The sequence below is a fragment of the Vulpes vulpes genome, chromosome 2 (assembly GCF_048418805.1).
Source record: "Vulpes vulpes isolate BD-2025 chromosome 2, VulVul3, whole genome shotgun sequence".
Taxonomy (NCBI): Eukaryota; Metazoa; Chordata; class Mammalia; order Carnivora; family Canidae; genus Vulpes; species Vulpes vulpes.
In genome coordinates this window covers 156,331,505-156,342,536 of record NC_132781.1, presented here as the reverse complement: position 1 = coordinate 156,342,536, position 11,032 = coordinate 156,331,505, and positions in this window count along the sequence as shown.

The following is an 11,032-nucleotide window of genomic DNA, read 5'->3' as shown; positions in this document are numbered from 1 at the left end:
CGGGGCGGAGAAAATCTACCAGGTTAGACTGCACGCAGGAGATGGATGGGACAGGCAAGGGTGGTGGGGTGGGGGGCACCAGGGCACGGGTACCCAGGCAGGGATAGAGCAGGATTGCATTTGAGATGGGGTGGTAGGAAAATGCTGGTTGTCAGAGAAGGCCCCCGAGCCTGGGGTCTCAGGGGACCCCCTCACCAGGAGCCTCCTGCTGCCTGAGGGAGAGACAGGAAGTGTGCACGGTGGCTCATGGTCACGTGTGTCTGGGGACTCTGGGCTGGGCTAGCCCAGCAGAGCCAGAAACGTGGGCAGCTGCTGCCCCTGGGCCTTTGATGTGACAGAGATGGAGACACACACACGCCCGACAATTAATTAATTGTGACTTTCACCGTGCAGCGGCCGCTTCCTATTGATCTCCGCCCGTCTGGAGTGAGAGAGACAATTAGGAGGGAGCACAGTGGCGGCAGCTAATTACCCACAGAATGAAAACCGTGCCTTTCAATTTATTAAACTTTTATCACAAAAATAACTGAGCCGCCCCCTCCTGCTGAGAAGCAAAGGGGGATGCTCTGACAGGGCACCCCCAGTTAGCCTTTCCCAGATGTTGCAAGTGCCAGGAAGCCGAGACCACCTCCTTGCGGCAGAAGACCCCGCACATGGCAGGCGCTGGGAAGCAGTGGGTGACAAGGGCCACCGAGTCACCCTGAGTGCCGAGTAACATCAGGCAGCGGGCCAGATGAAATCAGGCGGAGGCCTTCAAGGAATCTGGAGGCTTAGATGAGGCCCGGGAACGTCCAAGGCAAGCTGCGAAGGTTCCCAGCACCCACCTGGCCCCATCTGTCGGGTGCCAGAGGTCAGGGCCCCCGAGCAGACCCTCAAGCAGGGCCACGGGGGCCTGCAGCCCCTGGTTCAAACCTGAGCCGGGCCTCCTAGGATTTTGGGCTGCCTATCAGTAGTGTCCGCCCAGGAGAGATTGCCAGTCCAATTTTGCAGATGTAGAAACGGAAGCTCTGAGAGGCAAAATGCTTGCCCCAGCCACACAGCTGCCTGGTCTAAAGCCCAGCTGGAAGCTCTGCTGTCCTAGCCTTTAAGCAGGTGATCTGGGCCAAGCGACACTGTCTCCCAGAGCCCCCGCTTCCTCATCTCTAAACTGGGATTGGTTATATCTACCATGCGGAAGAGCTGTGAACATTTAGATATTAGAAAACCAAACAGGGACGCCTGGGAGGCCCAGTGCTTGAGCGTCTGCCTTCCGCTCAGGGAGTGATCCCGGGGTCCCGGGATCGAGTCCCACATCGGGGTCCCCGCAGGGAGCCTGCTTCTCCCTCTGCCTGTGTCTCTGCCTCTTTCTCGGTGTCTCTCATGAATAAATAAATAAAATCTAAATAAAAAAAAAGAAAGAAAGAAAGAAAGCCAACCAAACAAGAACCCTGCAGCCCTGCAGCGTGGTGGATCGCTGGTGCCCTCGGCGACAGGGACAGTGAGACTGAGACAGCATCACTGACTCCAGGCCAGCACGCAAGCTGTGCAGGGAGCAGAGGACTGCCAGCCAGTGAGCCTTCTGCTCCAGAGACGTCTCAAAGTTCAGACCTGGCTCTGCCTCTTGCTGATGTCTGTGGGGGACCCTGAGCGAGTTACCCCTTGAGGGACCCTGTTGCCCCTAGGGGTGCCTGGCTTTGGGAGGGTCCCTGATGGGTATCCTCCCTAGCCAGCCCACAGCCCCACAAGGCAGGCGGGACAGTGCCTGTTAGAGACGAAGATGCCAACACCCCACGGGGCTAGGGTGGGGGTCAAGGCAGCATGAACAGGGCCCAGGGGCGCACCCAGCCTCTAGCTTCCCAAGCCAGGGCTTTCTCTCGACACGGCTGGTGCCCTGGCCTGGCTCAATCAGCAGACCCCACGGCCCAGGCTGGCGCCACAGGCCAACCCACAGGCTTTGCTTCCTCCGCCCCACGGGGTCAGGCCAGCCTCTGGAAAGCCCCCTGCAGCCCCAGTTCCCATGGGAGCTGGTGGGAACGAAGCAAAGGGTGCTTTTCCCACCAGCCCCTTCCTCAGTGTGTCCCAGCAACTGCCTGTCTGCCTGGAGCCTGGGGCTGGAGAAATGGAGCAGGGGGGAGCCCAGAGAAGGCTCTCAGAAGCCCCTTCTGCAGAGGAGGCAATGGCTGAGCTAAGGGCCAGGGCCCTGCAGCCCCCCCCCCATGCCTGCACCTCAAGCCCCCGGTAATGCCCACGACAGCCCTGTAGTGAGGGCAACAGGAATCGGTTGTTCGTGTGGTGGAGGAGACGAGGAGCCTCCCGGGGGCGAAGCAGCTCTCTCAAGGCAACCTGGGCACCTGCTGACTTCGAACGCAAGCTCCTCTGCAGGCTCAGCCTTCCCATTAATCTGGCCACGGTTCCCTGAGCAACCACTGTATATTTCTTGAATCAGAAATATCTGGTATTTTGTAAGCACTTGCTAGATGCTCGGCACTCTTCTGGAGACATTACCATGTTGACTTCATTCCTCCTCCCCACAATCATGTGACGTGGCTTCTATTACCACCCCCATTTTACAGATGGAGTCACTGAGGCGCGGAGGAGTGAGGAATAAAGGTATCACACAGCTAGGGAGGGGCAGGGATAGGAAGTGAACCCAGGTGTCTAGGCTGCTTCTCTGGCAAGTGAGTGGGGATGAAGAAAGTGAGTGGGAGGAAGGGGTGAGGGAGAAGCCACGTAAATGCCACGCACTGCATCAAGCCGGGAGAAAGTGACTCTGCCCTGCCCTGCCTGCCCTCCAGGATGCACAGTCTGCTGGGGTTTCTATGTGGTTCAAGGAATTCAACATCCATTACGACCCTTCCAGACCCATCATGGGGTCCAGTCACAAGGACCTTCCACTTGAGGCATCCTCTCCCCCTAAAATAAGAGGTCTTTTACCTGGGGATTGGGGGCTATGCCGGAGATAAAGGGGAATCTGTGTCCCTGTTCCCCTACCTGTCTTCCCCCCATTTTCTCTGGGAAGAACATAGCTAACAGGCTCTCTTGATGGGAACTTGGTTTTTAATCCTGTGTTCTCATGGACAAGTTCCTGGGGTAGAGCCAGGCCTCAGATCCCCATCAATAAAGCAAGACGAGGCCCTGGAGCTCTCACCCACCATTTCCTCCCTGCCCACCTCCTTGCACTGTGGCCTTCAGGGCTGGCTGGCTCCCAGCGCCCTCCTGCCTTTACCTCCCCAGGGCTTGTTCAGTTCTAAGGCCCACTCAGAAGAGGCGAGTACTTAACTCTTGGCTCTGCTGCCTTTTCTAGCTTGAAAAGACAGTGTGGCAAGACCCAGCAAGCCACATTGCTTCTAATTTGTCACACTGATGCATTAAAACCCTAAGGTTCTTTGGTCATGTAAGCTGGACATATTTTGGAAGGAAACTCTCATTTTTGCTTTTCTTCAAGGGGAAATTATCTCCACAGTATTTAAAGGAAACTTCCAATTCTGGAAGGGAGGGTATAGGTGAGACCAGGCACAGAGAGCAGTAATCTAAGCTTTAAAGTAATCAGAGACTTGAGTATGGCATAGATGGAGGGTTGGGTGCTATGAGAGTAGGAGAAGGCCATGGAGGGTAGAGCATGCTTCCTGGAGGACTAGTTAATTCGAGATGAGCCTTGGGGAATGGGTGGATCTGGACCATGGAGATGGTTTAGAAGGGCAGGCGGGAGGAGAGGACCCGGACAACAAGGTCATGGAGCTGACGGGACAGCAAGGTGGCCAGGGCGCTGTGGGCTGGCTGGGGTCTGGTTCCTGGATCACTGGGAGCTGTGTGGATCCTGGCAAAGCCCTTGGAGTGGCCCCGGAGGTGGTGACAGTAGTGGAGCAAATGTTCTATCAGCTATTGGTAGATCTACCTTCGTGGCAGCATTATTCAATAGCCAAAAGGTGGAAGTAATCCAAGTATCCATCAGTGAATGAATGAATAAATAAATAAAATGTGGAATATACACACAAAGGAATATTACTCACTTTTAAAAAGGAAGAAAATTCTGACACCTGCTACAACATGCAGGAAACCTGAGGACTTTACACTAAATGAAATGAGCCAGGCAAAAAGGACAAATGTTGTATGATTCCAGGTATATGAGGTCCCTAGAGTGGTCAGACTCCTAGAGACAGGAAGTAGACTACTGGGTGCCAGGGGCTAGGGCGGGGAGCAGACGGTGGACTTAGTGCTTAATGAGGACAGAGTTTTAGTTTGGGAGGATGGTAATGGTGCTGGAGATGGATGGTGGTGACCGTCACACAGTAAGGTGAATGTAACTAATGCTACCACACTGTATCCTTAAAAATGGTTTAAATAAACATTTCTCTGTATATTTTGCCACAATGAGAAAAAAATCGTGGGATCTCAAAGGTCAGGCATCGAAACAGTGGGAGATGCGGTCAAACCAGAGGGAGTAGGGAGGCTCCAGGCTTGAGGCTACAAATCCTAACCCTGGACAGGCTCTGGTTGAAGGCAGGCCCAGCATATGGTCCGGGCTCAGGCACTTCCTAGCTGGGTGCTTTAGGCAAGTCGCTTGTCGTCTCTGCGCCTCCTTTATCTCATCTGTAAAGCAGAGATGATCCTAGTTATTTCTAGTCTCTTGCAGGATTGCTGCAAGGGCCAAACAAGGTGGTAATGACAACTGTCCTTTGAGCACTTGCTCTCCGCCAGGCACTGACTAAAGCACTCTGCATCTATTAACTTGTTCAGTTCTCACAACCGCTCTCTGAAGATGGACTTTTTATTGTGCCCAGTGCACAGATGAGAAAACCAAGGCTGTAGGAGGGAAAATGTCTGCTCAACATTATCCGATGGGACGTGGAAGAGTTGGGACTCACACCTGAGTCATGAGGAGAGCCTACGAATACCCTGGAGGGGAGTCACCACTGCCACCTCCTTCTCCAAGGAGTCCCCCAAGATTCCTGCACTGGGATGACTCTTGTCTTACCCACTGGGAGTTCCCACCTCTGGTTTCTAGGTGTCTCTGGCACCCCATGACCTGCTCACTTTGGGATTTATTCGTGTCTGCCTTCCCCAGCAGAACGTAAGCTCTCCAAAGGTGGGTCTGGGTATTTTTTCATTGTAGGATTCTGGGTGCCCAGCCTGGATGGCACAGAACTAATGAAAGTCTGAACAGGGGTGGAGGCTCAGTCTGAGGACAGGGCCCTGGACAGCTCAGCGGAGATGAGCCACCTGAAGCAATCTGTGAGGGCGTCGTCATGACAATGACAGCCCTGGAAACCTGGAACCGGAGGGGTGGAGGGTGGCGACTAAGACTGTGAGGTCGGCAACCAGAACCGTGGTGGGCCCGTCGGCCAGGATAAGTAAGCTGTGCCGTAGTGACAGCCCACACCTCAGTGGCTTGATGCCACACAGGTGTACTCATCACTCCCGCAAAGCCTGTTGTGGCCCTGATGACTCTCTGGGACAGTTGTCCTCCACGAAGACACTCAGCAAGCCAGGCCACTTGGGGCCCGGGGCTCCTGCATCGCAACACAAGTTCTCTACAACAGCAGCAGGGCGAGGGCGTGTTGGCGGATGTGTACCATCGGCTTCGCTCTGCTCAGCGTCATTGCACGGAACTAGCCCAGACCCCACCTAGCTGCTAGCATGGGCTGGGAAGCGCAGCAGCTCTTACCACCTTTCCACAAGTGACAAACCTTTCACGTATCACACCTGTGACAATTCCTGAGCACACCCAATCCTGAGAGAGTCCGTAGAAAAGAGACCAAGGCCTTGGACCCTGGAGACAGATCTGGGTTCAAAGCCCAGTCCCACTGCCAAACAAGTGATGTCCTGGCTCTGTAGGTGGTGAGCTCCCCATCACAAGAGGCATACAAACGGAAGCTGGATGACCGCTTTGGTCATCATCATCATCGTACATTAATTAATGTGTGATAGCTCCTGGGAGGTATCTATACTTTATTTACTTGCAAATTATGTTTTATTGAGGCAAAAGGTATATTCAGTGAAATGCATATAACTTAAATGTACCATGTGATGAATTGCGACCAAGGGGTACATCCTTGTAACTGACACTGCAGTTAAGATATAAAATATTTCTATGACCCAGAAAGTGTGCTCGTGCCCCCATCCCTGCAGCATTAGGGCGCGATGCGTGGCGCTAAGGGAGGTTGACTCAACAGAAGTGCAGCGCCAGCAGGACCTGGACAAGGGGAGGTGAGCGAGACGCCTGCCTGCGGCAGGGCAGTTGGAGCAGGTGCTCACTCCTGGGGTCGGTTCTGCACTTGCATGACTTCCAAGGGAACACTCCGGAAATGCTGCTCCCGGGGAGCTTCACTCTCTTACCCCAGGCCCAGTGCAGAATTTCAGGCAGGACAGGAGACATACGTGCCTGCGAGCGGGAGGGCCATTCCCAAAGCCTTTGAAACCTTTCAAATCATATCTCACAAGGCCAGCCGTCCCCCTGAAAGGCAGCTGGGGTGGTGACGAGCCCCAGGGGTACCGGGCCTTGACAAGACACCATATGGCCATAGGGATGCTATGGGCAGATCTTGATACTTTCCGCAGAGAGTTCCTATTTGCAGGACACCTACTAAGCACCAGATCATGTGAGGCACCTTGTATGGTGTCCAGCTCTCGGGACAAGCCTAAAGAATGTGTATTTGTATCCCCACCTTTCAACAAACGGAGGCTCAGGAGCACAGAAGTCACATAGGTGAGGACCAGTGGGGCTCAGACTCAAAGCCAGTCCTCCCTGAGCTCCAAGCCTATTTCCCCCCTCAGCGTCCTCACGGTGCTCTGGATGCAGGGGCTGCAGGTGCGTTGGGAGCCCAGCAGGTGAACCCTGGCCCCTACTCTGACCCCTCCAGTCCCCCTCAACCCGAGCGATGAGGTCCCCGCCAGCAGGGACCCCTGTTCCCAGAGCCCGTCCCTGCTCCGCAGCCAGGGCTTGAGGCTCTGGCAGCCTTTCCCAGGAGCCCTGGCGGGGCTGGTTTGCATACTACGGGCGTCATTTGCATACTACTTAGGAAAAGCCTTCACTCTTCCCACCTGCAGCAAACTCCAGGCTGATTAGTTCTCCCCACATTGGAGAGTTAATTACTCTCCTGCGTAGACCGGGTGTTTATTTGTAATCAGCAGAGGGCTGGAAGGGGGGGAGTGGGCCGAGGCAGCTGTCCTTAGCCTAAATCCTGGAGCAGCGCTGCAGGTGGAAGAGTGAGCTGAGCTGGAGCACCCCAGACCACGTTGGGGCTTGCCATGTGACCCTGGGCAAGCCCCCCGCCTCCCGCTGGGAGAAAGGAGAAGGGGGGTGATTGCTGATTGGGCCTGAGCTCAGGGGCGGGTGTGGGACCATCGCCCACAGTGAGCTGTTGGTGGGACAGAGACAGGGCTTGGAACATCACAACGAAGAAAGCAGGACCCCAAACCCAGGAGCCTGGGGAGGGAACAGACTGGGACAGGACATGGGGGGGGGGGGGCTGGTGGGTGGAGTCCTGCCCCAGAGACTGGAGAGTGGCCCAGTTCTGCTGTGTGACACCAGAACCCACTGCCCTCTCTGAACCTTGGTCTTCCCATCACTGGGGCTAACAACCTGGTGGGGAACCATGGGAGCCAGGCAGGGACTGTGAAAAACATAAATCTCTACTTAAATGTAAGACGGACGTATTTCTGGATTCCCAGGTTGGAAACAGTCGCAGCCCCAGGGGCATTTTAGTGACTACCCTCCCTCCCTCCCTCCCTCCTACTCCCACCCAACATATCTGGACTTGCCTCCCTCTCCTACTCCATCAAGATGTTTCTAGACCCTTCCGCCCCTGGTCTCTACTTGTAAGATGCAGAATGGTCATGTCCAAAGGTCCAGGGTGGCCCCAATCAATGTGTCAAGGTTGGAAAGATCCTCAGTTGCCGTCAGAGCTCCAGAAAGGTGCTGAGCTGGCTGCGTGAGGTCACCCAGGGCACCCATGATAAACCCAGAAGCCAGGGGTTCTAAAGCAGTAGGGCGGGGTGCAGCTGTGACACTGGTGTCTTTAACCAGCTTCCCCAGGTGACTCTGACTCAAGGGAGCCACTGTGTTGGTTCAACTCCACCCTCTTTTTCACAGACTGAAGCCCAGAAGGGTGATTTGTTGGACCACACCCAGCAGAGCTGGAAACAGAACCCAACTCCCCTGTCTCCAGACCCCAGTTTGCTGCTCCTGATGAAAGTCTGGGGCAGGGAGAGATTCCCCCAGTGGACCACCTGCCATGACCATGACGTAGTGGTCACGGTGGGGAAACCTGGCTGGGTCCTTGGCTCACCCACAAGAACAGTAAGGGGAACCCTAGGTGAGGACGAAGACCCATATTCACCTGGGAGGCAGAGAAGAACAATCCCTTCAGGCCACCCTTCCCTCCCAAGAGAGGCTTCCCAGTGAGTCAGGCAGGTGCAGGACAACAGCCACCGGGCTGTGTGACCTCTGTAGGTTGTCAGAGAAAATACAGGACAAATGAATTTTTTAGTACAAATATATCCCATACATGCTGATGTCTATCTGATTTCAAGTTTAACCGAACACCCTGTATTTTTATTTGTTAAATCTGGCAACCCTAGACCCGTGGGCAAGCCACTTCGCCTCTCGGAACCCCAGTTTCTTTACCTTTGAAAAGGAACCCTGTTACCCTGTAAGGATACTGGGTAAATTAAATGGGGGGTTGCCTTCAGAGTCCCCGTGGCCAATGCATTCCTCCCTCCATGCTCCTGTCCCTTTCAGAGTCCCTGTTTTAGACCCCAGGGGAACATCTTCAGAAAGGTTTCGGACGTGGGAGAAATATCTCTTACCACCGACCAGCTGTGTGAGCTCATGAGAGTCACGCACCCTCTCTGAGCCTCGGTTGCCTCGTGTTAAGCACTGGGAGCAAGCCTAGCGGTTGGGCTTGCCGAGGGCGACGGTTAGCAGGTTAGCATCTTGCCAGTGCACCCAGACACAGCTCCGTTTTTAAAACACCCCAAGACGGCAATGCTTACCCCATGGAAAGAATGAGTAGAGGTGGAATTTCAGGCCCCGCGATGGGCAGGCGAGGGAGACGAGGGAGTCGGTGTCTGCAGGGTGGCGGGGGGCTTTCCCCAGCCAGTCTCTTGCAACCCTTGCATCTGTGTGAGCTCCTGGGAAGTGGGCATCACTTTGGCCTTCGAGGTGTCACGTTTCCCAGCTGTGATGTCCTGGTAGCCCTGGGAACCCACGGCCCGGGCCACCACAAGGCAGAGGCAGTGTGCCCTTGCACTGTCCCACCACGTGCTTCCCGTTGTGTCCCTAACTCTCTTAATCCTCTTAATCTCCCCTACCTGGCCTGGTGGCTTCCTTTAGCGCCTCTCCCTCTGGATCTGCCTGTTGGCAACTGCTCCGGGGCCCCTGGAGGGCAGGGAGGAAGGTGTGGCTGCTTCCCTCCGGGTGGGTGTCCCGGGATGCTGGGCTCCCGCTGGCACCTGCGGTTACAGGGTAGAGGGGGGCTTGTACAGCTTCTCCCTCTTGTTCGTCACCCTCCCCCGGTGAAATCACTTCTCCCTTGTTTTCTTTTCCCTTTACATTTTCTTTTCCAAACTTTTCAACCAGAACCCTGGGTGACCAGGCTCCCTGACTGGCAGGTAGGGGAAGAAGCAGGAGGCGAGACTCTTGCTAAGTGCCTTCAAGGCGCCAGGGACCAGCCACACTGATGTGAAGCCTCGTCACAGTTTGAGGGACCCCTGGCCCCCCCCCCGCCCCTGCCCCACAGCCAAACCCAGGCGTTCTCTGGTGCAAGAGCACATAACAAACAGAAGGCAGGCGCTGAATTTGAACCCATGCTGCCTCTCATCCCCCAACACGTTATTTGCTGTTTACAATCCCCTCCGTTTTTCATAAAACAATCCCCCAAAGCGCTTTTATCTGCCGAGAGAGGCAGAGAATAAAGAAAGTGCACTGAAGACGTGTGGCAGGCTCTGACAACTCCCTCCCCAATTCCCAGCCCGCCCCCCCCAACCTTGCCAAGGAGAACCCTGATCTTATTGGGTGGTGAAGAAGGAGAATACAAGGAGAGAACCGAAGGCCCAGGAGGAGGGGAAGGATTCAGCCCCAAAGAGGAAAGAACGATGTGATTAAGACAATCTCCATAATAAAGAGCGGGGGAGGGGGGAGCAGAGGGGGGTTCGGGGCGGAGGGTCCTGGATGTTTGAGTTCTTTTGAGGGCGGAGGTGTTGAAGAGACAGGTGTGTGGCAGTGGCCGGGGGAGGACGGGTACAGGTGTAAACCTGCCTCCTTCACGGTGTTCCAACAGCACAGCGGAGGATTGAGAGCCTGTATCCACGGGGCTGCACGGGCAAAGGGGCTTGTACAGGAAGATTCTCAGCAGCTTTATTCATCGTCACCAAAAATACCCACCAATGGAGAAGGGGCTTGACAAGGTGTGAGATGTGCACACAATGGAATACGACTCAGCTTTGAGAAACGACCAGACACACACACACACACACACACACACACACACACAGCCACATGGGTGAGTCCGGGCACCCAAGGGCACGTCCTGAACGATTCGATTTACACTGAGTTTCCAGAAGAAGCAAAAGTGGCCTATGGTGGCAGCAGTCAACATGCCAGTCACTTTGGCGGGAGGGGGAGCGCTAGGCAACTTGCGGGGGTGGCGGAAATGTTCCCTCTCTTGATCTGGGTGGAGAAGGGTGGCTTCAGGCAGGTGAAAAGCCACGGAGCAGGGCGCTTAGGATTGCTGCGTCTGGGGACGTCCAGGAGGCTCAGTGGGTTGAGCATCTGACTCGATTTCGGGCCCGGTCATGATCTCAGGGGTGTGAGATCAAGCCCTGTGTCGGGCTCCACACGGGGGCAGGGAGCCTGCTTGGGATCCTCTCTCCCCCCCTCTCTCTCTCCTTCAGCCCCCCTCTCTCTCCATCTCTAATAAAAGAAAAAGATTTCTGCATTTTACTGTATGTAAATTATACCTCAATTTTTTTTAATAAAAAAATACAAGAACATCAGAGCCACATTATGGAACAGTTGGCAATCTGCATTTTGCCTAATAAGATCCAGAGAGAC